Consider the following 26,789-nt stretch of genomic DNA (forward strand, 5'->3'; position numbering starts at 1 on the left):
ACATTGTTGGAACTCAGAGCCCGTCTCTGAGGCGACACATCGAGGGTGGATTTCTTTGCTCAGAGGATTCCCAATAATGCCCAGCCAATTCTAGAAAAAACACAAATATAATAGACACAAACCGCCAATGAAGGATCCTCAGTCCTGGATGAGTAAAAGCAAAACTTCTTTATTTCCATGCACGTTCCAAAGAGCTCAGTAGAAGGTGGGTACTTCACATCAAAATGAACAGCACATCAACAAATGATAGAGCACGCCATAGTGAGGAAGTACACTGACTGTTCGTTTCGCGCTTGTATTTATACCCTGTAGCCACCGTGTCTTTTCTATTTTTTCAAATTCTTTGGCCTTGAGAAATTCCCCTTATGTCTGCCTTCTTGCTGTTCCTTGTCCCCTTTGCCTATCCTTGTCAATTCCCCTTATGTCTGCCTTCTTCTGCCAAGTCCCCTTATGTCTCGGATCTTGCCTATCCTTGTCAATTCCCCTTATCTTTGGCCTTGGTGTTCATTCTTCCAAATAACACCATATTTGGAGTTCCTGTTTTTCCAATTTCCTTATATTCGGCCCATAATTTTATACATAAAAAATATGAGTGAGTATAAAGCCCTTATTTCTCTCTGGATTCAACCATCGTTCTTCAGTCTCTCAAGTGTGAACAACCTTTTTGCGGCCTATTTTGTCCTCCTGCATTTGCAATGGGTAAGTGTTATGCTTTATTCTTTTATAATGCTGTTTTGCTATTCTACTTTCATTTAATTGAGTTATAGCATTGTTTGTATACTGTGCTTGATTATAATACTTTTAATTAATAGTTGTATGCGCCTAGGTTATATTTTAATTGTGCATTCTGAACTGAATGTTACACTGTGTGTAGAATCTTTTTTCTTGCATGAGTGTTATCTTTTGCTTATGCCCGTCGTCACCGTGATTTGACCCTGTCTAATATCTTATCTCTGTTGGTCTCTTTGCTCAGCTCCACCACGTTTGCCTCCCAGAACGACTCAGTTGGGCATTCTTCGCCGACAATTTCGCCAGTTTCAGCTCTCCTTACTTGCCGCTGAGCTTACTCATTTTCTTGAACATCTTTCCAGCCCAAGTGTCCCTGAGGATGCCTTCCTGCCTCCTCGCATTGTGCAGAGCACTTCTACGCGTGACAAGAGCACACAGACTTCTCCTGAGCTCAACAGCCGTCACGGATGCTCCTACTTCCTGACACTACACCACAGTTTTCTCCCTATCCTTCACACTGGCCTGTTGCTTTGCCAAGTCACCGTGCTCCTGTGCCTTCACCTGGCTTCGCCAAGCCGCTCTTTCATGTCTCCTGCCCATGCTTCTGTGTCTTCACCCGGCCTTGGGCCTAGCTACTCCTACATGTCTCCTGCAGCTGCTGAAGCCCGTACGCCTTGCTATTTCAATAAAGATGCTTAATCTCCTCAAGTTTGTTTCCTGTCCTTCTTTGCCTATTCTATACACTCATAACATTCAGTCAGATTCTATCCTACTCACACATGTAAATACCCAATTATTATTATTAATACTTGATGTAACTAAAGGTTTGATTAACATATAGATCAAATAGGTTTTGTCAGACTACTTCTATTATATCTAATAAGTTCTATATTGCTTTATTAAGTTAATTAGGTTAATTTAGTTTGATAATATTAGTTTGATTATAACACACGCTAGATATGGTTGATTAAAATATTTTTCTCGACAACATTTTAAATAAAAAATTAGTTTTAGAGATAGAAAATGTGGAAAAAACATGATAGATTGAGCAGCCTGCTATAATTAATTCATAGCAAGTTATTATTTTTTATTCTTATTTATCGTAGTCTTGGAGTTCAGGATGGAATTTTTAAAGGGAAGTCTGACTTTCCTCTCCTCCACAACATCTCCACTACATGCTGTTATTAATCACAGCACTTTCTCTTTTAGTTATTGATCATTAAATTGAATTTGACGGAGTGCGATTAAAATAATTCGGTTTCCAACTTGTCAAAGAGTCGGTTCAAAGTATCGGTTCAAAGAGCCGACTCGGTTTTCCGAAAGTGAAAGTGTTTCTCAGCCTCGACTCCATTATTAAGGAGCGGTTAGAAAAACACAAAGATGTTCAACAGCAGCCAGAAGCGGTGAGATTCATGTCCAACAACAAGCAGTGCAGAAGAAAAGTGGGTGAGTTTTTCCTAGAAACGACTTTCTATCGGAATAATGCGTTTGTGTTTTCTCTGTAATGGAGTTTGTGGAAAGACCGCAGGGAAACTGCGCCACAGCAGCCGAAATGGAGGACAACAGTTTCAGCCCAAATTCCTCAGTTGGATTTGATGATGTTCTGAGTTTATTGAGGAGGATCTGACATGAGAACACCGGGATTGATTGGTTGTTCCAAGCTGATCCTGGAATTGTCATGTTCAGGATGATTTCCCGTAAACAGGAGCAGATCATGGCTTTCTAAGCGGAGGTGATACAGGAAGTGTGGAGCAGATACATGTTCATGAAGACATGAGCTTTCCGAATTCAGTGCGGAATGCGGGATCCACTGGATCCTTTATCACAGCATAGATTCCTTCAGGATAGATGGGCTTTTCTCCTGTTTTCTTCATCACGTGACCTGGAGATTTCCCCATACACATATAAGACAGAGACCCTCACTGACCGATTCGGTTCCGCGTGCCACATCTGGCCCGGAGATGATTTTATATAGATCTATTATTATTAATGTCCCGGCGATATGAAGCGCTGATAACACAAATTACAAATCCCATAATGCAGCGCGTTAGCTGCCTTAACGAACACTAGTGCAGCTTCTCTTGATGTATTTAACCCGATTGTAAAGTTATTGTGAAACAGCGCCTCACAGTGGTGAAAAGAAAAGTGGATTCTGAGTAGATGTTTACTGACACTGCCGGTAAACTCGTGTGTCTTATTTGTGTAGCGAATGTGGTGTAATTAAGGAAGTGTGTATTTAATAAGGTTTATCTACATGGGATACAAAATGGATCTCCAGTTATATCAAATCTCGATAGTTAGAACATGATTAAATAATGAATAGTGAAACTCACACTTGTATATTTTTGTCTTTTTATTTTTTATTATTGGGTATAAATTGTGTAGACGCCATTAATGTCATAGAATTTAATTCACAATCACTGAAATAAAGTTTTGTCATTGAGGAAAAGGCTTTTCTGATTTTAACTTCACCATTTAACTTTTCCTTTGCTTCAGCTCAGAACTTCCATCATTCCCTTTGAAACTGTGGGAATGAGGGAAATCTGCATCTTCACTAATAAATAACCATCACTAAGAAAATAGACCAAACCTTAAAAAATACAGATATCATTGCTGTATTTTTATACCACTTCTTCTTTCAGCTGCTCCCATTCGTGGACGCCACAGCGGATCATCCGTCTCCACACCCCCCCTGTCCTCTACATCTGCCTCTTTTACAACATCTACCTGCATGTCTTTCCTCACCACATCCATAAACCTCCTCCTTGGTCTTCCTCTTTTTCTGCTTTCTGGTAGCTCCATCCTTAACATTCCAATATAACTCATGTCCCTCCTCTGCACATGTCCAAACCAAATCCCTCACCTTGCCTCCAAAATGTCCTATATGCACTGTCCTTCTAATAAAATAATTTCTAATCCTGTCCATCCTTCAGCTCCACCTCCTGCCTTTTACTCAATGCCACTGTCTCGAAACCATATGTAACCCACTCGAAAATAGCCTATTAACAGGATTATGTTATTCTAGTTTAATATCTGATCTCTTGATTGCTTTTAGTTATGTTTTCCCTACACACCGTAATTGTCCAATAGGTGGCAGCAGTGGCGCTGCACAGAAAAAAACTGCTACACTGATTCGTGAAGAAGAAGGCGACTGAAAGCAAGGACTTGCTCTCGGAAATAACCAGAAAATAATTCGGTTTTCATGGACAACACGTCCATCATTACCCAGGTAGCAAATCCAAAGGAGGAAATAATTTCTTCGAGCCAAGAAAAAGGATTAGAGAGAGAGTTCCATTGGAGAAATTCACCATCGGACACGTGAGGCAGAAGAGCAGAGGGTGTGAAGGATCATTTGGCCTGCAACACGAACTGCTTCTACTTACCAATTCTTCATTGCATCGTACAGATAAGCGCGAGATCCCACCACACTAAAAAAAAAACATACTACCCGGGTAGATGGACTTTGGTTTATTATTTTGAAGTTATTTCATCAGAGCTCTGAGGTCATTTTATTTTATATTTTCCCAATTTGTGTGAAAAAATTGAAGAAAAAGAGGAATATTGATTTCACAACAAAGAAAACATAAACAAGGTCATACTGGTTGATATCTGATGTTCAATAAATGCCGGCTATATGTTCTGAGTAAACTATCCTGGTACTTTCATTTGTCTACTCCTCTTGTGAAAAGTTCCTTAGAAAGGCAGCACTTCACTCTACATTATAATAAGTGCCCCTTACACATACAACATTGCAGGTCTCACCACAGTCCTATAAACTTTCCCTTTCACTCTCAGAGATACTCTTCTATCACAAATCACTCCTGCTATCACTCTTCTCCACCCACTTCACCCTTACTCCTACTGACTTTCATTCCCCTTCTCTCCAGCACATATCTCTACCTCTCCAGACTCTTCTCCACCTGCTCACTACTCTTACCACAAATCACAATATCATTCACAAACATCATAGTCCATAGAGACTCCTGTCTGACCTTGTCTGTCAACTTGTCCATCAGCACTGGAAACAGGAAAGGGCTCAGAGCCGATCCTTGATGCAGTCCAACCTCCACCTTAAACCAGTCTGTCGTTCCTACTGCACACTTCACTGCTGTAACACTGTCCTCTTACATGTCCTGCACCACCCTCACATACTTCTGACACACCAGACATCCTCATACAGTACCAGAAAATCCTCTCTTCACTCTGTCATACGCTTTCTCTAAATCCACAAATACACAATGCAACTCCTTCTGACCTTCTCTCTACTTATTGTTAACTTAATTCCCCTGTAGTTACTGCAGGTCTGCACATCTCCCTTATGCTTAAAGATCAGTACCAGCACACTCCTTCTCCATTCCTCAGGCATCCTCTCACCTTCCAGAATCTTGTTAAACAATCTGGTTAAAATCTCCACTGCATTTCTCCTAAACATCTTCAGGCTTCTACGGGTATGTCATCTGGTCCAACTGACTTTCCACTCTTCATCCTCTTAATTAGGGATGCACCAAATATTCGGCCACCGAAAATCTTTGGCCGAAAATGGTCCAAAAGTGAATTTTCGGTTTTTGGCCGAAAGACTTTGATCACTGAAACAACACGGCCGAAACAGTTTGTTGTGATGTGGCAAACCGAAACCACGGTCTGCAAGTGCTTGTCTAAAGCAACATGTCTGCGGTGTGGACGTATTTCAGTTATCTGAGAAAAACCCACGGATAGCGATGTGCAAAACATGTAATGCCAAAATTTCAAGAGGGGGTGCGTCTGCAAAGACTTTCTCCATGTCAGGTTTAATTTATCACCTGAAATCCAAACATCCCGATCGCTGAATATGAGATGAACATGGCACAGAAAAGCAAAACCCCTCCAAGCATGCGCACTCCGTCTGTGGCGGACGTTTTTGAAAAGGCAGGAAGTTTCCCAGTGATATTGTTGTAACTTCAAGCAGTTGCACTTGTTCTGAATGCACTTTGTTTTTATGAAAGAACATATTTAATTTTACAACCTTTCAGCAGGCCAGAGGGACTGTACATTATTATTTAATGTACACGAGTGCATTTATGTTCAACATTTAAGTTTGAATTTTAATTTATTTTATCCTGTGCATTGTTGCAATGTGATATAAATAAATATTTCCATAATTTGTAATTGATTAATTCTTTGAAAATTTAATGTTAATTTAAGCAATTGAAATGCCTTGATTTTAGTAAGTTTAGTACACAGTCATAGCCATAAATGCAATGGTAATAATAATTACCATAATTTGTTTCGGTTTTCGGCCTTGCTTTCCTCTTTTTCGGTTCCGGACCAGAATTTTGACTTCAGTGCATCCCTACTCTTAATCGCTCCTCTCACTTCCTCCTTACTAATTCTATCCACTTCCTGCTTTACAATCTCCACATCATCCAACCTTCTCTCTCTCATTTTCCTTGTTCATCAGCTGCTTAAAATACTCCCTCCACCTTCTCAACAAACTCTTCTCACTAGTCAACACATTTCCATCTCCATACTTTATTACTTTAACTTGCAGCACATCCTTCCCAGCTCGGTTCCTCTGCCTGGCCAATCGCTACAAATCCTTATCTCTTTCCTTAGTGTCCAACCTCTCATACAGCTCCTCATATGCCTTTTCCTTGGCTTTCGCCACATCCCTCTTACCTGCTGCTGCATCTCCTTGTACTCCTGCCTTCTTTTCTCATCACTCTGTCGATCCCACTTCTGTTTTGCCAACCTCTTCGCCTTATGCTCTCCTGCACTTCCTCATTCCACCACCATGTCTCTTTGGCTTCCTTTCTATTTCCAGATGTTACACCAAGTACTTTTCTAAGTGTCACTCTTCCAGTAGTTCCACAATCATCCAGCACCTCTTCAACACCCCTGAGCCCCTGTCTGACCTTTTTCATGAACCTCTCACTACACTCTTCCTTCTTCAATTTCCACCATCTTATTCTTCTTTCAGTCCTCACTCTCCTCCTCTTCTTCTTTCCTCCAAAAACATCCAATGCTGTCTAGCTACACTGTCCCCTGCCAACACCTTACAGTCTCCAATCTCCTTCAGGTTGCATCTCCTGCATAGCACATAGTCCACCTGTGTGCACCTTCCTCCACTCTTATACGTCACCCTATGATCCTCCTTCTTCTTAAAATAAGTGTTCACCACTGCCATTTCCATCCTTTTAGCAAAATCTACCACCATCTGCCCTTCCACATTTCTCTCCTTAAAACCATACCTACCCATCACCTCCTCATCACCTCTGTTCCTTCACCTACATGCCCATTAAAGTCTGCCCCAATCACCAATCGTTCTTTCCTAGCTACACCATCTACCACTTCATCTAATTCACTTCAGAATCTGTCCTTCTCCTCCATCTCACAGCCGACTTGTGGAGCATAGGCACTGATGACATTTATCATCATCCCTTCATCTTCCACCTTCACGATCATCACCCCATCAGAAACTCTCTTCACCTCCACTACACTCTTACTGTACTCTTCCTTCAGAATCACCCCTACACCATTTCTTTTTCCATTCACAGCATGATAGAACAGTTTAAACACCTCCAATGTTCCTGGCCTTACTCCCTTTCCACTTGGTCTCCTGAACACACAAAATATCTTCCTTTCTCCTCTCCATCATATCAGCTTCCTCTCTCCCTTTACCCGTCATAGTACCAAAACTCTCCTTCACTTCTCCTTTTTCTGCTGTCTCTGTAGGCATCTTCCTCCTCTCCTTCTCCTCCTTCAGCCAACAGTAGTTAAATTTCCACCAGTACCCTGTTGTTAATGATACCTGTGGTGGTTGTTGGTAACACGGGCCTCGACCGATCTAGTATGAAATTATGAGTTGTGATCGGCATATTTGATTTGGCGCATTGGTGCATGTCTTTCATAACACAACCCTCCACATTTATCCGGGCTTGAGATCGACACTAAGAGTGCACTGACTTGTGCAACACTAATGACTGTGTTAACAATAAAGACTATATAATTTCTATTAATCATCAGATTTTCTCCAATTATTTGCAGGGTTATTGCTATTATGACTCTGTTATGGTTATGTTGTTATATATGCTGTTTAGGCGCATTTGTTTACAGGGTTTACTCTCACCTGGACCAAGATTGCAGAAGATTGTGGTTTATATTAGAGATAAGCAGGATACTCGGCTGAAACGAGTATCCGGTACGGATAAAGCACTTGTGCCGAGTACGAGTATTATACGAGTATTACGAGTCAATCTCTGTGCTCGGATTGAATGAAAATCATCATTAAGTATCTGATTGTGTCAGCGTTCTGTGATAGGCTCGTCACTGCGCCCCTCCCCTACACACCTACAGATCCCGCCCTGCTCACTCCCAGTCACACACACACAGAAAACAGCTCTCTGTCTCTCACTCAGTCGCGTTCGCGGCTCTTTTCTGTTAAAGTTTAGGGTTTCTTCAGCTTTTTACTTCGGGTTGTAACGTTAATAATGCGTACTTACTAACCAGTAGTGTTCTGGTAAACGTGGTGTTTGCTTGGTAGAATGCGACTCGCATTGCGTCTCTGCCTGTCGGAGATTTTTTTTCTTTTTTAAACCTTCAGCTGTCTCTAACCAGTAACCAGACACTGAGTATCTGACACGTTTTTGCTGTATTTCATAAAAAAAAGTAAAGGTAAGCTAGTGTTATAAATATTACAAATTAATAAGGCTACATACACACTAGGGATGAGCGAATACAGCTTTATCTGTATCTGTTATCCATATGAATTATCTGTATCGTGATCAAAACCATTGATCTGAAGCTCAATCCTGATGCTGTCCTGTAAATATTTTTCTAATTAACAATAAATATAACAATTTTGATCAACCCATATCAATTGCATGCTTAAAATAACATACATAAAGCCCCGCCCACTTCTGGGTTAGGCCCCACCCACTCCGAGTGCAGATACAGATACAGATAATGCTGTATTTGCTCATCTCTGGTTTATATGTATATGGCTTTCACCTCTAATGAGACTTTAGAGGAAGATTTTCCCCCAGTTTTAACTGCATTTTTGTTTTTATGTTATCTAGGAATTTGATTAATTAATTCTTCAGGACTCTGCGTGTACACGAGCATTGAAAATGGAGATCCCTGATCAGGGAACAGATCATGTGACCTTACTCTCAAAAGACTGGTAACCTGCCATGTTCTAGTGTTTTACTAACTTTATGAACTGTTCATATCTGCATTATGGAGTTTTAATAACTAATATTGATGGTAAGAATAGAACTTTAGCACTCACTTGAAAAAATGGTTGATGAAATAATGTCCCACAACTGTTTATTTTTTGCCTTTTGATTAGTTTTTGTATTTATACTCCCATGTTTCTATTGTCTCTTTGTGAAGATCTGTTTGTTCCTGTTTTTAGCCTATTCCAGGCATGGTAGCATGTGTATATAAGCAGCACTATGGAGATCTGCTACTATTAGCATTTAGTTGTAATTTTTAAGGAACTATACTGCAGGGGTGTTTGTTCCCTGTTCACAATCTGTGTTCTGTATGCTACTATTCCTAGTGTGTAAGAAGTGATAAAGATTATAATGAATTTTAAACAGAAATATTGTGATTATAACTTATTATACAAATTTGTCTACAAATCTTACAAACAATGAAATTCTGTCTCATGTTCATTTTTTATCATTTTAAACAGTAAAGGAAAGAGAAAGAGATCACACTCCCCAGAACCCAGCTGTGTCTCCATGAAGAGTGATCGGTCTATGATTCCTCCTCACAACTTCAGTAATGAAAACCCCTCACCTGTACACAGGTAACATCCCATAATTCTCATAGTTAAAGTCACAGTTAATGGCTGCACTACACCATCATTAGCAGCTATTTAGAAAATATGTTTACAATATGTTGGGAGCTGCCAGGATGTACGCATCTCCTGCCTTGGGTCAGTTTAGAGGGCAGATTGTTTCTGTATTTGTGGTGTTTTAAAGCCTAGTTTTAACTCTTGTCTCTCTTCTTTTTGATTAGCATTGCTCGGCACTGAAACAGAGTGCACAGCCCCCTCCGTCCTCCACTCGTGAACCGGCTATAAACATATATACTGTAAAGTTTATACATTGCAGTAGTGTTAATTGCTCAGTTTGGCTAAATTGAGTACTGTAATTAATGAAATGAACAGATTAGTTATACTACCCCATAGTGATCACCATTCTTTAAGACTCCTGGGTAAACTTGCCCATTTCTCGACTTACCATATTTTCAAGTTATGATGGGGTCATTGTCACACATCTCCATCTTTAGTCGGGGATCATCCGCCTCCATACCCCCTTGTCCTCTACATCTGCCTCTTTTACACCAACTATCTGCATGTCTTCCCTCACCACATCCATGAACCTCCTCCTTGGTCTTCCTCTTTTTCTCCTTACTGGTGTCTCCATCCTCAGCATTCTCCTACAGATGTACCCCATGTCCCTCCTCTGCACATGTCCAAACCATCTCCATCTCACCTTGTCTCCAAAAACGTCCTACATGCGCTGTCCCTCTAATAAATTCATTTCTAATCCTGTCCATCGTTATCACTCCCAACGAACATCTCAACCTCTTCAGCTCTGCAGCTCCACCTCCTGCCAGCTCCACCTCCTGCCTTTTACTCAATGCCACTGTCTTTAAACCATACAACATCTCAGGTCTCACCACAGTCCTATAAACTTTCCCTTTCACTCTCAGAGAAACTCTTCTAACAGACAATGTCTAAAATTCTAAAATAAAATACTAATATAAGCAACAAAAACACACAGGAAACAATATCTACTACTACTAATAACAATAAGCAGCATTTTGAGTCCAAGCACTCTGACTCAGTGAACAGATTGTTCTGTAGACCGTCTCTAATCAGTGTTCCAAATTTGAAATGGTTCTCTTTGACCTTCAAAGACAGCTTATTCAGAACAAGAAAAGAAAAGTATTATTATTACTATTATTCATTAATCAATTTATTTCTTTTGATACCACTTCCCAAAACCACGTCAATAGGTCTGAATAATGATCAGCTATTTAATTGTAAGTAAAAAAGTTGTGTTTATAAAAAAATGAACCTTGCAGTCAAACAGTAAAGAGTCAACATGAGGCAATAATTAAAGTCATGATAAGAGATTTGTTTCCATTCAGGCTTCACAAGATCAATACTGACATGTGTCAGGAAACTCAGCACAGGAATAAACTCACGGTTCACTGCCCAGAATTGTTGAGTTTGTCTGCTGATTAATTTGTGTATTTATTGACTATTTGTGACGTACAGTGAGGAAAATAAGTATTTGAACACGCTGCTATTTTGCAAGTTCTCCCACTTAGAAATCATGGAGGGGTCTGAAATTGTCATCTTGGTGCATGTCCACTGTGAGAGACATATTCTTAAAGAAAAATCCAGAAATCACTATATATGATTTTTTAACTATTTATTTGTATGATACAGCTGCAAATAAGTATTTAAACACCTGTCTATCAGCTAGAATTCTGACCCTCAAAGACCTGTTAGTCTGCCTTTAAAATGTCCACCTCCACTACATTTATTATCCTAAATTAGATGCACCTTTGAGGTTTGAGGTCGTTAGCTGCATAAAGACACCTGTCCACCCCATACAATCAGTAAGAATCCAACTACTAACATGGCCAAGACCAAAGAGCTGTCCAAAGACACTAGAGACAAAATTGTACACCTCCACAAGGCTGGAAAGGGCTACGGGGAAATTGCCAAGCAGCTTGGTGAAAAAAGGTTCACTGTTGGAGCAATCATTAGAAAATGGAAGAAGCTAAACATGACTGTCAATCTCCCTCGGACTAGAGCTCCATGCAAGATCTCACCTTGTGGGGTCTCAATGATCCTAAGGAAGGTGAGAAATCAGCCCAGAACTACACGGGAGGAGCTGGTCAATGACCTGAAAAGAGCTGGGACCACCGTTTCCAAGGTTACTGTTGGTAATACACTAAGACGTCATGGTTTGAAATCATGCATGGCACTGAAGGTTCCCCTGCTTAAACCAGCACATGTCCAGGCACGTCCTAAGTTTGCCAATGACCATTTGGATGATCCAGAGGAGTCATGGGAGAAAGTCATGTGGTCAGATGAGACCAAAATAGAACTTTTGGGTCATAATTCCACTAAACGTGTTTGGAGGAAGAAGAATGATGAGTACCATCCCAAAAACACCATCCCTACTGTGAAGCATGGGGGTGGTAGCATCCTGCTTTGGGGGTGTTTTTCTGCACATGGGACAGGGCGACTGCACTGTATTAAGGAGAGGATGACCAGGGCCATGTATTGCGAGATTTTGGGGAACAACCTCCTTCCCTCAGTTAGAGCATTGAAGATGGGTCGTGGCTGGGTCTTCCAACATGACAATGACCCGAAGCACACAGCCAGGATAACCAAGGAGTGGCTCTGTAAGAAGCATATCAAGGTTCTGGTGTGGCCTAGCCAGTCTCCAGACCTAAACCCAATAGAGAATCTTTAGAGGAAGCTCAAACTCCGTGTTTCTCAGTGACAGGCCAGAAACCTGACTGATCTAGAGAAGATCTGTGTGGAGGAGTGGGCCAAAATCCCTCCTGCAGTGTGCAAACCTGGTGAAAAACTACAGGAAACGTTTGACCTTTGTAATTGCAAACAAAGGCTACTGTACCAAATAATAACTTTGACTTTCTCAGGTGTTCAAATACTTATTTGCAGCTGTATCATACAAATAAATAGTTAAAAAATCATACATTGGGATTTCTGGATTTTTATTTTTTTTAGATTATGTCTCTCACAGTGGACATGCACCTACGATGACAATTTCAGATCCCTCCATGATTTCTAAGTGGGAGAACTTGCAAAATAGCAGGGTGTTCAAATACTTATTTCCAACAAATGTTGTTTGTTGCAGCTTTTAGTTTATACCAAGCCGTGTTTTTCCAGCCATTTCATACAGGCATTTCATTGTGTTTCATTAGAGCTGCATGATTTGGGGGAAAATGTCATGTTGTGATAATTATAGTCAATATTATAGTCGATTGTGAGTTAATGAATGGTGGAATGAGTACACTTGATTGGTTTTCAGGGAAGATTAGTGATAATGCTGAAATATTTATTTGTAAATCTACATAAAACTAAAGCTTTCAAAATGAAATAGCATTTGCATTAGTGTTAACATTTACAGTTACAGCTGAATTAAATAAAACAATAAATAAAAACACATTTTTAAAAAGTATGAGGAAAGATGTGCGTTACTGCAAATGTGTGACACCAGTTCAGTTTCGATCTGCTCGACACGTGACCACACACCCACACACCACACGTGCACTGCCTAAACTAAAACTATCTGGTGTTTTTTTTTTTTTTTTGTTACGGAAAATCTGCAAACTGTTCTCAGAAACTGTGTCCACACATGCACTTATTTATTTAATTGAATCACAACGTTGCCGTCATACAATCGCAAACAAACATCACAATTGTGATACAATTAATCGTGCAACGCTATTTCAAGTTAAATGTAACAAATTTGTGGAGTTAACAGTAATATTGTGATACTTTATGACACAAATTCATCTACAAATTTTTAATGAAATTCTGTCTCATGTCCATTTCTATTATTTTAAACAGTAAAGGAAAGAGAAAGAAATCACACTCCCCAGAACCCAGCTGTGTTTTCATGAAGAGTGATCGATCTATGATTCCTCCTCACAACTTCAGTAATGAAAACCCCTCACCTGTACACAGGTAACATCCCATAATTCTCATAGTTTTACATTTAAATTTGCGGCATTTAGCAGATGCCCTTATCCAGAGTGATGTACAAAAGTGCTTTGAATCTCTAGTAATGAATAAATCTACACTGGTATGCAAGATTACACACTTAATATAAATATAACACAAATTCTACAAACTTGGAAAGCACTAATTTAGGTATTTCAGGAAGAGGTAGTTCTTTAGTCGTCGCTTGAAGATAATCAGGGACTCTGCTGTACGGACATCTAGGGGAAGTTCATTCCACCACCTCGTTGCCAGAACAGAGAAGAGCCTTGAAGTGTACTTACCTCTCATTCTGAGAGAAGGTGGTACCAGTCGAGCAGTGCTGGAGGATCTCAGACAGCGTGGTGCAGTGCGAGATGTGATGAGGTCACTGAGGTAAGATGGTGCTGGTCCATTTTTGGCCTTGTAGGCAAGCATCAGTGTTTTGAATCTGATACGTGCAGCTACTGAAAGCCAGTGAAGGGAGCGCAGCAGTGGGGTGGTGTGGGAGAACTTGGGCTGATTGAACACAAGTCGTGCAGCTGCATTTTGGATCATTTGCAGTGGATAAATAGCGTTCAGGGGAAGACCTGCCAGCAGAGAGTTGCAGTAGTCAAGTCTTGAAATGACAAAGGACTGAACAAGCATCTGGACAAGCAATGTCTATCATCCCATTGCGCTCACTCCAATCGTGATGAAGTGCTTTGAGAGGCTCGTCATGAGGCACATCAAGACACAGCTTCCACCCTCCCTGGACCCCATGCAGTTTGCGTATCGTCCAAACCGTTCCACGGACGATGCCATCTCCACAACCCTCCACCTGGCCCTCACCCACCTGGATAACAAGGACTCATATGTACGAATGCTGTTCATTGATTTCAGCTCAGCATTCAACACAATCATTCCTCAGCACCTGATCGAGAAGCTGAACCTTCTGGGCCTGAACACCTCTCTCTGCAACTGGATCCTGGATTTCCTGACTGGGAGACCTCAGGCAGTCCGGATCGGGAACAGCATCTCCAGCACCAACACACTGAGCACTGGAGCCCCTCAGGGCTGTGTGCTCAGTCCACTGCTGTTCACTCTGCTGACTCACGATTGTGCACCAACGCACAGCTCGAATCATATCATCAAGTTTGCTGATGACACGACTGTGGTGGGTCTAATCAGCAAGAACGATGAGTCAGCATATAGAGAAGAGGTGCAACGGTTAACTGCCTGGTGTGGAGCAAACAACCTGTCTCTGAGCGTGGACAAAACGAAGAGATGGATGTGGACTTCAGGCGAGCACAGAGTGACCAATCTCCACTGATTATCGATGGATCCTCTGTGGAGATCGTCAAGAGCACCAAATTCCTTGGTGTTCATCTGGCGGACAACCTCACTTAACACCAGCTCCATCACCAAGAAAGCCCAGCAGCGTCTCTACTTCCTGAGAAGGCTGAGGAAAGCCCATCTCCTCCCGCATCCTGTCCATGTTCTACAGAGGGACCATTGAGAGCATCCTGAGCAGCTGCATCACTGCCTGGTTTGGGAATTGCACCTAGACCCTACAGAGGATAGTGAGGACAGCTGAGATTATCATCATCGGAGTCTCTCTCCCCTCTATCATGGACATTTACACCACATGCTGCATCCATAGCACACAGCATTGTGGACGATCACACACACCCTCACACACATACTTCACCCTCCTACCATCAGAAAACGGTTCCGAAGCATTCGGGCCGTCACAACAAGACTGTGTAACAGTTTCTTTCCACAAGTCATCAGGCTTCCCAACACAAAGAACTGAACAGAACTTACACACAAACACACACACACTCGGTGTGTTACTGAACTGTACAACCTGGACTAAACACAATCATCACTTATCTCGATCCACTATTTATTATTATTTATACTTGCACCTTGTATTCAGTAGAATGTTTACATGCTGTTTTTGCACCTTTTTTATTCATTAGAATGTTTACATGCTGTCCTTGCACCACCTTGCTACTGTTTTTTTGCACTACATTGCTCTGTTCTGTTTGTACTTTCTCCTGGGTATAGTTTTTACATTTCTCCTCACACAGTACTGTATATTTAAGTATACAGTAGGTTTACTAGTCGGCTATACTTGGTTTTGTCTTTTGTCTTGTGTTGTCTGTCTGCACTCTGTCTGTCTGTACTGTTCTTTTTTTTTGCACTGTTTGCACCAGGCTGCACTCGATGCACTTTATGTTGTTTTGTTGTTTAGTGTAGCACCAGGGTTCCGGAGGAACGTTGTTTCGTTTTTACTGTGTACCACTGTGTATAGTAAAAATGACAATAAAAGCCACTTGACTTGACTTGTCTTGTCTTGTCTTGTCTTCAGTGTCGAGCAAAAACACATCGAACTGGACTTCCTGTTCCAATACTTTTGGAGGTTTGTGTAGGAAGAATAGAAAAGTAGGAAAAAATGTCAAATGAAACCAGGAGCACATTTAATTCTTCAGGTGCACAATGTTGGAGTTGTATTCAGCTCTGTGTTCTCCAAGTGTTCCTGCTCTCACTACAATTATTGTAGTACAATTTGTGTTCAGTGAGGAACGTTGAGATCTTTAACACTTGTTGTTTTTGTTCCCAGTGTTCTACAGAAGGCAGGAGACAGAAGAGAGAAGAACATCATCACAGCTACAGGGTACGATCAAAACCAACACCATGACTGTGACACTGACACACTGCTATTCTAAAGCTCTCTGCTGTTAGTAACTACAGAGTGATTAGATGATAGAAAACCTCCAGTAGAATAAAGTAAATCCACAGTGAGAACATTATAAAGATCTATCTAGCAGGAAAAATAGGAACTTCTACTCTAATCATTGGAGTTCATGTCTCACCATGTCTTCCCACTTCACCCTGTCACAGACACGACCCAGAATCAACTGCTGCAGATGAATTCCAGAAGAAGTTCAAGTTTAATCTGATGAAGAAGTTTCAGTGTTTGAATGGATTGATGCTAAAGCAGGAAAACCAAACACTCCTGAATGAGATCTACACAGAGCTCTACATCACAGAGGGAGACAGTGGAGACGTCAATAAAGAACATGAGGTGAAACAGATCGATGCAGCATCCAGGAGAAACCCAACTGAGGACACACCAATTAAATGCAGTGACATCTTTAAACCCCTACCTGAACAAGACAAAGCCATCAGGAGAGTTTTGACAAAACCCTTATCTAAACATGATAAGGAACCCATCAGAAACATTCTGACTAAGGGAGTAGCTGGAATTGGAAAAACAGTCTCTGTGCAGAAGTTTGTTCTGGACTGGGCTAAAGGGAAAACAAATCAGGACGTCCACCTCATATTCCCACTTCCTTTCAGAGAGCTGAATTTGATGAAGGAGCAGATGAGTCTGATGGAGCTCCTTCATGTGTTTTTTAATGAGATGAAAGAAATGGACATTTCCAAGTTGGAGAAGGTTTTGTTCATTTTTGATGGTTTGGATGAGTGTCGTTTTCCTCTGAATTTCCAGAAGACAGTGAGAGTGTGTGATGTAACTGAATCAGCACCAGTGCATGTGCTGCTGATAAACCTGATCAAAGGGAACCTGCTTCCCTCTGCTCTCATCTGGATCACCTCCAGACCAGCAGCAGCTGATCAAATCCCCTCTGAGTGTGTCCATCAAATCACAGAGGTACGAGGGTTCAATGACCCTCAAAAGGAGGAGTACTTCAGGAAGAGGATCAGTGACCAGAACCTGGCCAATAAGATCATCACACACCTGAAGTCATTAAGAAGTCTCTACATCATGTGCCACATCCCAGTGTTCTGCTGGATTTCAGCTGCTGTTCTAGAGAGAATGTTGGGTGAAGCAGAGAGTGGAGAGATCCCCAAGACTCTGACTCAAATGTACACACACTTCCTCATCATTCAGACCAACATCATAAGAGAGAAGTACCTACAGAAGCAGGAGAGCGATGAAGAAATGCTTCTCAAACTGGGGAAACTGGCTTTCCAGCAGCTGGAGAAACAAAACCTGATCTTCTATGAGGAAGACCTGAGAGAGTGTGACATTGATGTGACAGAAGCAGCAGTGTATTCAGGTGTGTGTACGCAGATCTTTAGAGAGGAGTTTGGGCTTCACCAGAGTAAAGTGTACTGCTTTGTTCATCTGAGCATTCAGGAACATCTCGCAGCTCTGTATGTGCACCTGACCTTCATGAAGAAACAGAGAAATGTTCTTAAACAGAATCAGGTCTGTAGGACACTTTCAGATGTTCACAGGAGTGCTGTAGATCAGGCTTTAAAATGTCAGACTGGACATCTGGATCTTTTCCTCCGCTTTCTTCTGGGTCTCTCATTTGAGTCCAATCAAAAACTTCTACATTCCATAGTAACACAGACAGGAAGTAGCTCCCAGAACAAAGAGGAAACAGTTCAGTACATCAAGAAGAAGATCAGTGAAGATCTTCCTGCAGAGAAATCCATCAATCTGTTCCACTGTCTGAATGAACTGGGTGATGATTCTCTAGTGGAGGAAATCCAGCAGTATCTGAAATCTGGAGCACAAAGTGAACTTTCTCCTTCACAGTGGTCTGCTCTGGTGTTTGTGTTACTGACATCAGCACAGGATCTGGAGGAATTTAACCTGAATAAATACATCACTCCAGATAAGATCAGAGATGAGATTCTTGTGAGAGTGATGCCTGTGATTGCAGCATCCAGAAAAGCAATGTAAGTGAAGCTGAATGAAATTGTTCTACTGTTCCAGTGTTGAGAACAAATCAAAGGTCATCAAAAAAAAATCGAAGGCCAAATCTGAACATCTCCGACTGTCAATTCTTATTATTATTCCACCATTTAATCATTGTGTTCAACTGATGTGTGTGATGTTGAAAGTGGGACGCTGCAGTGAAGCTTTGAGAACTTCTTTGATCTTCTGCATTTCTGTTTATTATCTTTTATTTCTTTCAGTATCAGATGCAGTGAAATTACAAAGATAAGTGGAAAAGCTTTGACCTCAGTGCTCAACTCAGAAACCTCCAGACTGAGAGAACTGCATCTGACTGTCAATACACTGAAACTGTCTGGGAATAAACTGGAAGACTCAGGAGTGAAGCGTCTCTCTGCTCTACTGGAGAATCCTGAGTGTAAAGTGAAAGATCTGAGGTAAGATCATCTCTCTGAGAGACACAAGAACTCACTAAAAGCTGCAACAAATCTATCAGTAATGAAACTTCTCACTTCCACTAATCATTAATGCACTGAGAATTAGATCCATGTGTGAATAAAACTTCAGTTAAACAGAGAGAAAGAACCTGATTCATGACTTTGAACAGAAAGCAGCAATACCTTTACACCTCTTGTACACATAATGACAGGAATCTCAATCACAGCAATAATCATTGGTCAGGTTTAATATGATCTTGTGATTGGACAAGAGAAGGGAGACGGTCCACCATAACACACATATCATCTTCAAATCATCATCATCATTGCTTTTTCAACCTGTTTCTAGACGTCTTACCATATTATTCTTTATTGTCAGAGATTCCCCTCTGCTCCGTTTGCAGAATGATGAAGTGTGTGTCAGCTTGCATTGCTCTGGACTTTCCAGTTCCATTCTCTGTTTCTCAGAGTGACGTGTGTTTGTGCTGCTGCTCTCCTTCATCTCATCTTCTTTTACAACTTCTTTATTGAACTGCAAATGTTTAAGATCTTCTAAGAGTAAAAAAATCCCACATTTACTTCAGTTTTTTCCTCCACATTCATTTTTTCATTAGTGCTGCTCTACTTCTAATCCCCTGCTGTGTAAAGGAGCTGAAATACACCTTACACTGCCACCTACTGGTCATTTACTGCAGTTTTCTTGTGTCAGCAGTCTTAGATGAATGAAAGTGCAGTACAAATATTTATCTCTATTAAATTATCTTTAAATTCATTTATTTTCATTGATAAATTATATATTTTTGATTTACTTTGTAAGTCCTGGAGAAATCTGCTGCAACTTATTTTACACAAATGAAATCTGTCCTTTTTGTAGTCGGGGAACTCGCACTACATGACTGTCTAGACGAGGACTTCCATCAGTGTCTGTGACTGGTTCTCACACCAACACTGCAGGAACGAGGGAGAACACAAAGGATGTGTATTGTGTAGAAACTGAGAGAGTGAAGTGTGTCATTGTGTATCTGCAGGATGGAGTATTGTGGAGTATCAGATGAAGGCTGTGCTGCTCTCGCTTCAGCTCTGATATCAAACCCCTCACACCTGAGAGATCTGAGTCTGACTGGGAATAAAGTAGGAGACTCAGGAGTAAAGTTTCTCTCTGCTGTACTGAAGAATCCTCACTGTAAACTGGAGACACTGTGGTAAGATCATCTCTCTGAGAGTCACATGACCTGCTCCTCAGTAACACACATTCTCTAATAGTGAGACTGAAGCAGAGCTTTTAGGTTCAGCATCAATGTTCTGAGGAGGAAGTTTGTTTCTTTTCACTGCACACTGATGATTTGTCACAGAGGTTTTGGGTCTGATGTACGTATGTGTGAAGCTGCAGCACAAAACGTGTCTTAAAACCACTGCAATGTGTCTGAAATGACTGTAAAACTGTGAGAGCTTACTTTCAGTAACACAAACTACATACACATGTCCTTTTTTCTCTCTTACACACACACACAAACACAAAAAGGGTGAGGGGCATCATCAAAGATCCCTTTTACCCCAACCACGGACTGTTTACACTTCCCTTATCGGGCAGACGCTACCGTTGTCTCAGAGCCAGAACAAATAGACTGAAAAATTGCTTCTTTCCTATGGCTGTTTCTGCACTGAACAGCTGATATGGTGTTAACAATCACCACTGCACTGTCACTTTTTATCTAAGTTTTGCACTATTTTGCACCACTTTAAAATCATGCATCCCTGCACAACCCAAAAATCATTACACCTCTGTATGTCCATCCATATTTATTCTATTTATTCTGTGTGTTTGTATATATTATATTATATTATATATATATATATATATATATATATATATATATATATATATATATATATATATATATATGTATTCAAAATGACATTCCTTTTGTACAGATATATCTGTCATACCACTTCATACTGTATCATACTTATATAAAAACCACAATATATATACCCTTATTCAGTTATATGTACATATTACTACACCTTCTGTATAACCTTATACCCTTATTTATTACACTGCCACTGTAAACAAGCTATCTATGCACTTCTGATAGATGCTAAATGCATTTCATTGGCTCTGTATATTTACCCTGCACGATGACAAGAAAGGTGAATCTAATATAATTCAATCTAATCTAATCTAAAGAGCTGTCTCGGTATCGGCGAACCGTCTCCCCATGAAGAAAATCCTCCTCGGCTGTAAGTCCCCACTGATTAAGCACTTGGTGTCTTTTAGGTGGATATTTTTTATGGTCTTAAATTAAGACTAAAAACCTTAACACTAAAAGTTAAGTTCAGTTCAGTTTTGGTGTACCCTGGTGTTTCCAAGCGACTGGGGAAAAAAGCAGCTGAGCCTGCTGGAGTCGTTCCCCCTGCTGCTTCGGCTCGGCCTGCTGCTGAAAGCCCCACAACTCCTACTTCCAGGGCCTGGGGAGCGTGAGCCCCAAGCTCAGCCTGCAACCCAGAGCCCCACTAGTGCCCCACCCCAAAGAAGCCCTGCTTGTCTGAATCGAGCCTGGAAAAGACCTGCACCCGGAGAAGTCCTGCTCAGCTGCACCAGACCAGGGAAAGCCCTGTTTGGCAGAACCAGACCGGGAGAAGCCCTGCTCGGCAGAGCCGGACTCGGAGAAGCCCTGCTTGACAGAACTGGAGCAGGTAGAGCCGAGTGAAAGTCAATGGACTCTGGAGCCGTGCTGGAGCTGCCTGCACTGGCAGAGGCAGGCACCTGGGTGCAGAGCTGTTGTCAGGAGACACCAGTCACTACACCAGTGCAAGGGGAAGGGGGAGACATGGAGATGGAAGATGAGCCTCTTTTCGAAGTTCCAACAAAGAGGAAGAAATGAGGTAGGGGACAGTGGAAAAAACAGGCCAAAAAAGAGTTAAAGGCAGATGAAGCTGAATCAGACAGTGATGATGGAATATAAAAGAGTTAGTTCAAGAGTTCTTCCCAGACCGTAAACAATTTGTTTACGATGTCAAACAATTTAAAAGAGAAGGTATCTTCACTGAGCAAGAAATATTCCGGCAGAAAGAAGCTGATAATGAAGGTCAATAGGGAGAACTCTGATGAAGATTGATAACGTGTGCGGTGGGTTTTACTTTGAAGTGTTTTTTTACCATTTGTATGTTTTTATCTATATTTAATTTTAATGGAAGGAATCCAGATTGCAAGTTTTAACATAAACGGAGCAAGGAAACACGCAAAGAGAGTGAAGCTGTATGAGCTCATGTTGTTATGCTGCAGGAGACCCACAGCGACAGCGGTATTTGTGCTGACTGGGCGAAGGAGTGGGACGGGATGGGGGCGTGGTAGCAGAGTCAGTAGCCAGAGAGTTGGACAGGGAGCTATACATTTCTGAGCTTCATGGGGCTCTCCAAGGCATGACAAATGGGCAGGCACCAGGAATAGATGGCATTCTGAGCAGTAATAGAGCAGTACATGCTGGAGGTTCTAAGGAAGCGTGTAAAAGGTGGTCAGCTCCCGTCAAGCTGCGGGAGAGCTGTCTTGACCCTGCTGCCAAAGAAAGGAGACCTGACCCAGCTGAAAAACTGGTGCCCGTTGTCGCTACTGTGCACAGACTGCAAGCTGCTTTCAAAAGTATTGGCATCAAGACTGATGAAGGGGATGGAGCAGATCATTTACCATGACCAGATGTACTGTGTGCCTGGCAGGTTGATATTTGATATCGTTTACTCAATTTGTGACATTTTGGACGTCTCCAGGCTATTGGGTATGAAGACTGGTCTGATTTTCCTAGACCAGGAAAAGGCTTTTGACTGGGTTGAGCATGAATACTTGTGGAAGGTGCTGGAAAGCTTTGGGTTCAACCCTGGTTTCCTAGCCATGATCAAGATGCTGTGCAGTGAAACTGAGAGTGTACTGAAGGTAATAGTGGTTTATGTGCCCCCTTTAGAGTGTACAGAGGGATCAGGCAGGGCTGTTTGCTGTCAGGGAATACTGTACACTCTTGCAATTGAACCTCTTTTAATCAATCTAAGGAGTTCTCTTTCAGGTTTTAGTATTTCAAGTGCCAATGCTTCACTTTACCTGTCAGCATATGCGGATGACGTGGCAGTAATGGTGGGATCCCAGTCTGACGTAGATGTTTTAACTGATGTTTAAGGAAACATTGAAATTCTATCATCAGCAAAAGGGAACTGGGGAAAAAGTGAAGCAGTTTTAGTTAGGGTGTGGGGAGGTGGGGAGCCAACACTCATAGAAGGTTTGGTGTGGAAAAAGGTTTTAAGTACTTGGATGTCTACCTGGGGAGTGGTGAGTTTTTAAATTAAAACTGGGAAGGCACTGTAGAGCACATCAAGGGCAGAGTGAGCAGGTGGAAGCAGCTGGTTCCAAAGATGTCCTAGAGGGGGTGAGCTGGTGATAATCAACCTGACAGCATCGTCTCTGTGGCACAAGCTGGCATGTGTGAATCTGCTGCCAAACCTGTTAGCAAACATCCAGGCCCTGCTCGTTGACTTCTCCTGGATGGTCTGCACTGGATTTACAGAGTGTCCTATCTGCCCAAAAAAGAGGCAAGGGCTGTTCATCTCCTACACAGCCTTTCAGTTTATCCAAGACTCTTAACCAGGCCCAGGATCCTGGTATGAGGACACACAGAGGACTCTGGACAGAACTTTATACACAACACTGAATCATTTTCAGTCTTTTACTGTAGACTTTTAAAATATGGATTTAAAAAAGGATTATGGGCTGTGAACACTACACTGGTTGCTGGAGGAGCCCTGGTAACGAGTCGGCTGGACATCTCCGGTGTGACCACCGCCACACTGTCCAGAGCCTTGATCTCTCAAGGTTTGTCACATTCCAGGAGCTGGTGAACATTGCAGGGACAGACCTGTCACAGGGAAACCTCGCACATAGGACAATGGCTACAGTCAGTGTTTTGAGCAATTTTGTTTTTCTGCTCAGGTATATTGACATTTTTTGCTTGACCAAAAATAAAATTAATCAACTGACACAAACCTGTTTCTCCTGTTGTAATTAAAACCCAGAATAAAACACTGTGATAGTCACATTCAGGAACAAAATTTTAAAAAACAAAAAATGACTAATCTGGAGCATTGAGTAAAAGCATGAAAAACAGTCTCTCTCTCTGTGAATAAAACGGACAGTCTTGTAAAACATTGTTTAAAACAGAAATAAAAGAGTTCACAGAGATAATGTAAAATCCTCCACTGGAGGTTGGCAGCTCTTTAGGTAATGGTGTTTTGTACAGTGCCCTCCACTTTGGCTTAATATCATTGTTAAAACCAAAACAATTCTACTGTGTACTGCCACTCAGTTATTTCTTGTTTAAAACTTTAACACAGGCCCTGTAGAGCAGCTTCCCATCACTGTCCCAAAGTTCATCTCTTCATATTTAAAGGTGCAATGCCACCAAATTCATCGAGGTTAGGAAAGATGACCAGCTGGGGAAAGGGTTCCTCTTCTGCAGGACCCATCTCGTAGGTTTTATAGTCCTTCAGCTGAACCTGTATCTGCTGGTAGTGTGGACCTCCATGTGCACACACACACACACACAGCTCTCTCTCTCTCTCTCTCTCTCACACACACACACACACAGCTCTCTCTCTCTCTCTCTCTCTCTCTCACACACACACACACACACACACACACACACACACACACACTGCATAAGAGAAACAGACTTGTTCTTGTTACTGAATAAACCGTTTCAATATTCAGTTTATTTATCTGAATTCTCTCATTTACACAATCTATTGTTTATATTTCTGCTATCATCCATCCATCCACACCACTTATTTCAAAACACACAAAGGATGTGTAATGTGTAGAAACTGAGAGAGTGAAGTGTGTCATTGTGTATCTGCAGGTTGTATAATTGTGGAGTATCAGATGAAGGCTGTGCTGCTCTCGCTTCAGCTCTGAGATCAAACCCCTCACACCTGAGAGATCTGAATCTGTATAGGAATAAAGTAGGAGACTCAGGAGTGAAGTGTCTCTGCTGTACTGGAGAATCCTCACTGTAAACTGGAGATACTGAGGTAAGATCATCTCTGAGAGTCACATCACCTGCTCCTCAGTAACACACATTCTCTAATAGTGAGACTGAAGCAGAGCTTTTAGGTTCAGCATCAATGTTCTGAAGAGGAACTTTGTTTCTTTTCACTGCACACTGATGATTTGTCACAGAGGCTTTGGGTCTGATGAATGTATGTGTGAAGCTGCAGCACAAAACATGTCTTAAAACCACTGCAATGTGTCTGAAATGACTGTGAAACTGTTAGAGTTCACTTTCAGTAACACAAACTACACAAATGTCCTGTTTTCTCTCTTACACACACACACACACACACTCACTCTCTCTTTCTCTCTCTCTCTCTCACACACACACACACACACACACACACACACACACACACTGCATAAAAGAAACAGACTTGTTCTTGTTACTGAATAAACCGTTTCAATATTCAGTTTATTTATCTGAATTCTTTCATTTACACAATCTATTGTTTATATTTATGCTATCATCCATCCATCCATCCATCCATCCATCCATCCATCCCACTCATTTCAAAACACACAAAGGATGTGTAATGTGTAGAAACTGAGAGAGTGAAGTGTGTAATTGTGTATCTGCAGGTTGTATAATTGTGGAGTATCAGATGAAGGCTGTGCTGCTCTCGCTTCAGCTCTGAGATCAAACCCCTCACACCTGAGAGAACTATATCTGTCTAGGAATAAAGTAGGAGACTCAGGAGTGAAGTGTCTCTCTGCTGTACTGGAGAATCCTCAATGTAAACTGGAGAAACTGAGGTAAGATCATCTCTCTGAGAGTCACATCACCTGCTCCTCAGTAACACACATTCTCTAATAGTGAGACTGAAGCAGAGCTTTTAGGTTCAGCATCAATGTTCTGAAGAGGAACTTTGTTTCTTTTCACTGCACACTGATGATTTGTCACAGAGGCTTTGGGTCTGATGAATGTATGTGTGAAGCTGCAGCACAAAACATGTCTTAAAACCACTGCAATGTGTCTGAAATGACTGTGAAACTGTTAGAGTTCACTTTCAGTAACACAAACCATACAAATGTCCTGTTTTCTCTCTTACACACACACACACACACACACACACACACACACACACACACACACACACACACACACACACTGCATAAGAGAAACAGACTTGTTCTTGTTACTGAATAAACCGTTTAATATTTAATTTATCTGAATTCTCTCATTTACACAATCTATTGTTTATATTTCTGCTACCATCCATCCATCCATCCATCTCCATCCATCCATCCACACCACTTATTTCAAAACACACAAAGGATGTGTAATGTGTAGAAACTGAGAGAGTGAAGTGTGTGTCATTGTGTATCTGCAGGTTGTATGATTGTGGAGTATCAGATGAAGGCTGTGCTCTCGCTTCAGCTCTGAGATCAAACCCCTCACACCTGAGAGATCTGAATCTGTATAGGAATAAAGTAGGAGACTCAGGAGTGAAGTGTCTCTGCTGTACTGGAGAATCCTCACTGTAAACTGGAGATACTGAGGTAAGATCATCTCTCTGAGAGTCACATGACCTGCTCCTCAGTAACACACATTCTCTAATAGTGAGACTGAAGCAGAGCTTTTAGGTTCAGCATCAATGTTCTGAGGAGGAAGTTTGTTTCTTTTCACTGCACACTGATGATTTGTCACAGAGGCTTTGGGTCTGATGAATGTATGTGTGAAGCTGCAGCACAAAACATGTCTTAAAACCACTGCAATGTGTCTGAAATGACTGTGAAACTGTTAGAGTTCACTTTCAGTAACACAAACTACACACAAATGTCCTGTTTTCTCTCTTACACACACACACACACACACACACACACACACACACACACACACACACACACACACACACACTGCATAAAAGAAACAGACTTGTTCTTGTCACTGAATAAACCGTTTTAATATTTAATTTATCTGAATTCTCTCATTTACACAATCTATTGTTTATATTTCTGCTACCATCCATCCATCCATCCATCCATCCATCCATCCATCCATCCATCCACACCACTTATTTCAAAACACACACAAAGGATGTGTAATGTGTAGAAACTGAAAAAGTGAAGTGTGTGTCATTGTGTATCTGCAGG

At 41.4% G+C, this 26,789-nt stretch overlaps 1 protein-coding gene across 1 annotated transcript in view; it reads left to right on the forward strand.

Annotated features, from left to right (window-relative positions):
- The first annotated feature begins 2,113 nt into the window (after positions 1-2,113).
- LOC124376818 (piggyBac transposable element-derived protein 3-like) overlaps positions 2,114-26,789 on the forward strand; it is a 348,640-nt gene continuing 323,964 nt past the window's right edge. Inside the window, exon 1 of the mRNA XM_046836103.1 lies at positions 2,114-2,175. The gene's annotated coding sequence lies outside the window, so the exon portion shown is untranslated. The remainder of the gene's footprint in view (positions 2,176-26,789) is intronic.

Source organism: Silurus meridionalis, chromosome 23 (genome assembly GCF_014805685.1).
Source record: "Silurus meridionalis isolate SWU-2019-XX chromosome 23, ASM1480568v1, whole genome shotgun sequence".
NCBI lineage: Eukaryota > Metazoa > Chordata > Actinopteri > Siluriformes > Siluridae > Silurus > Silurus meridionalis.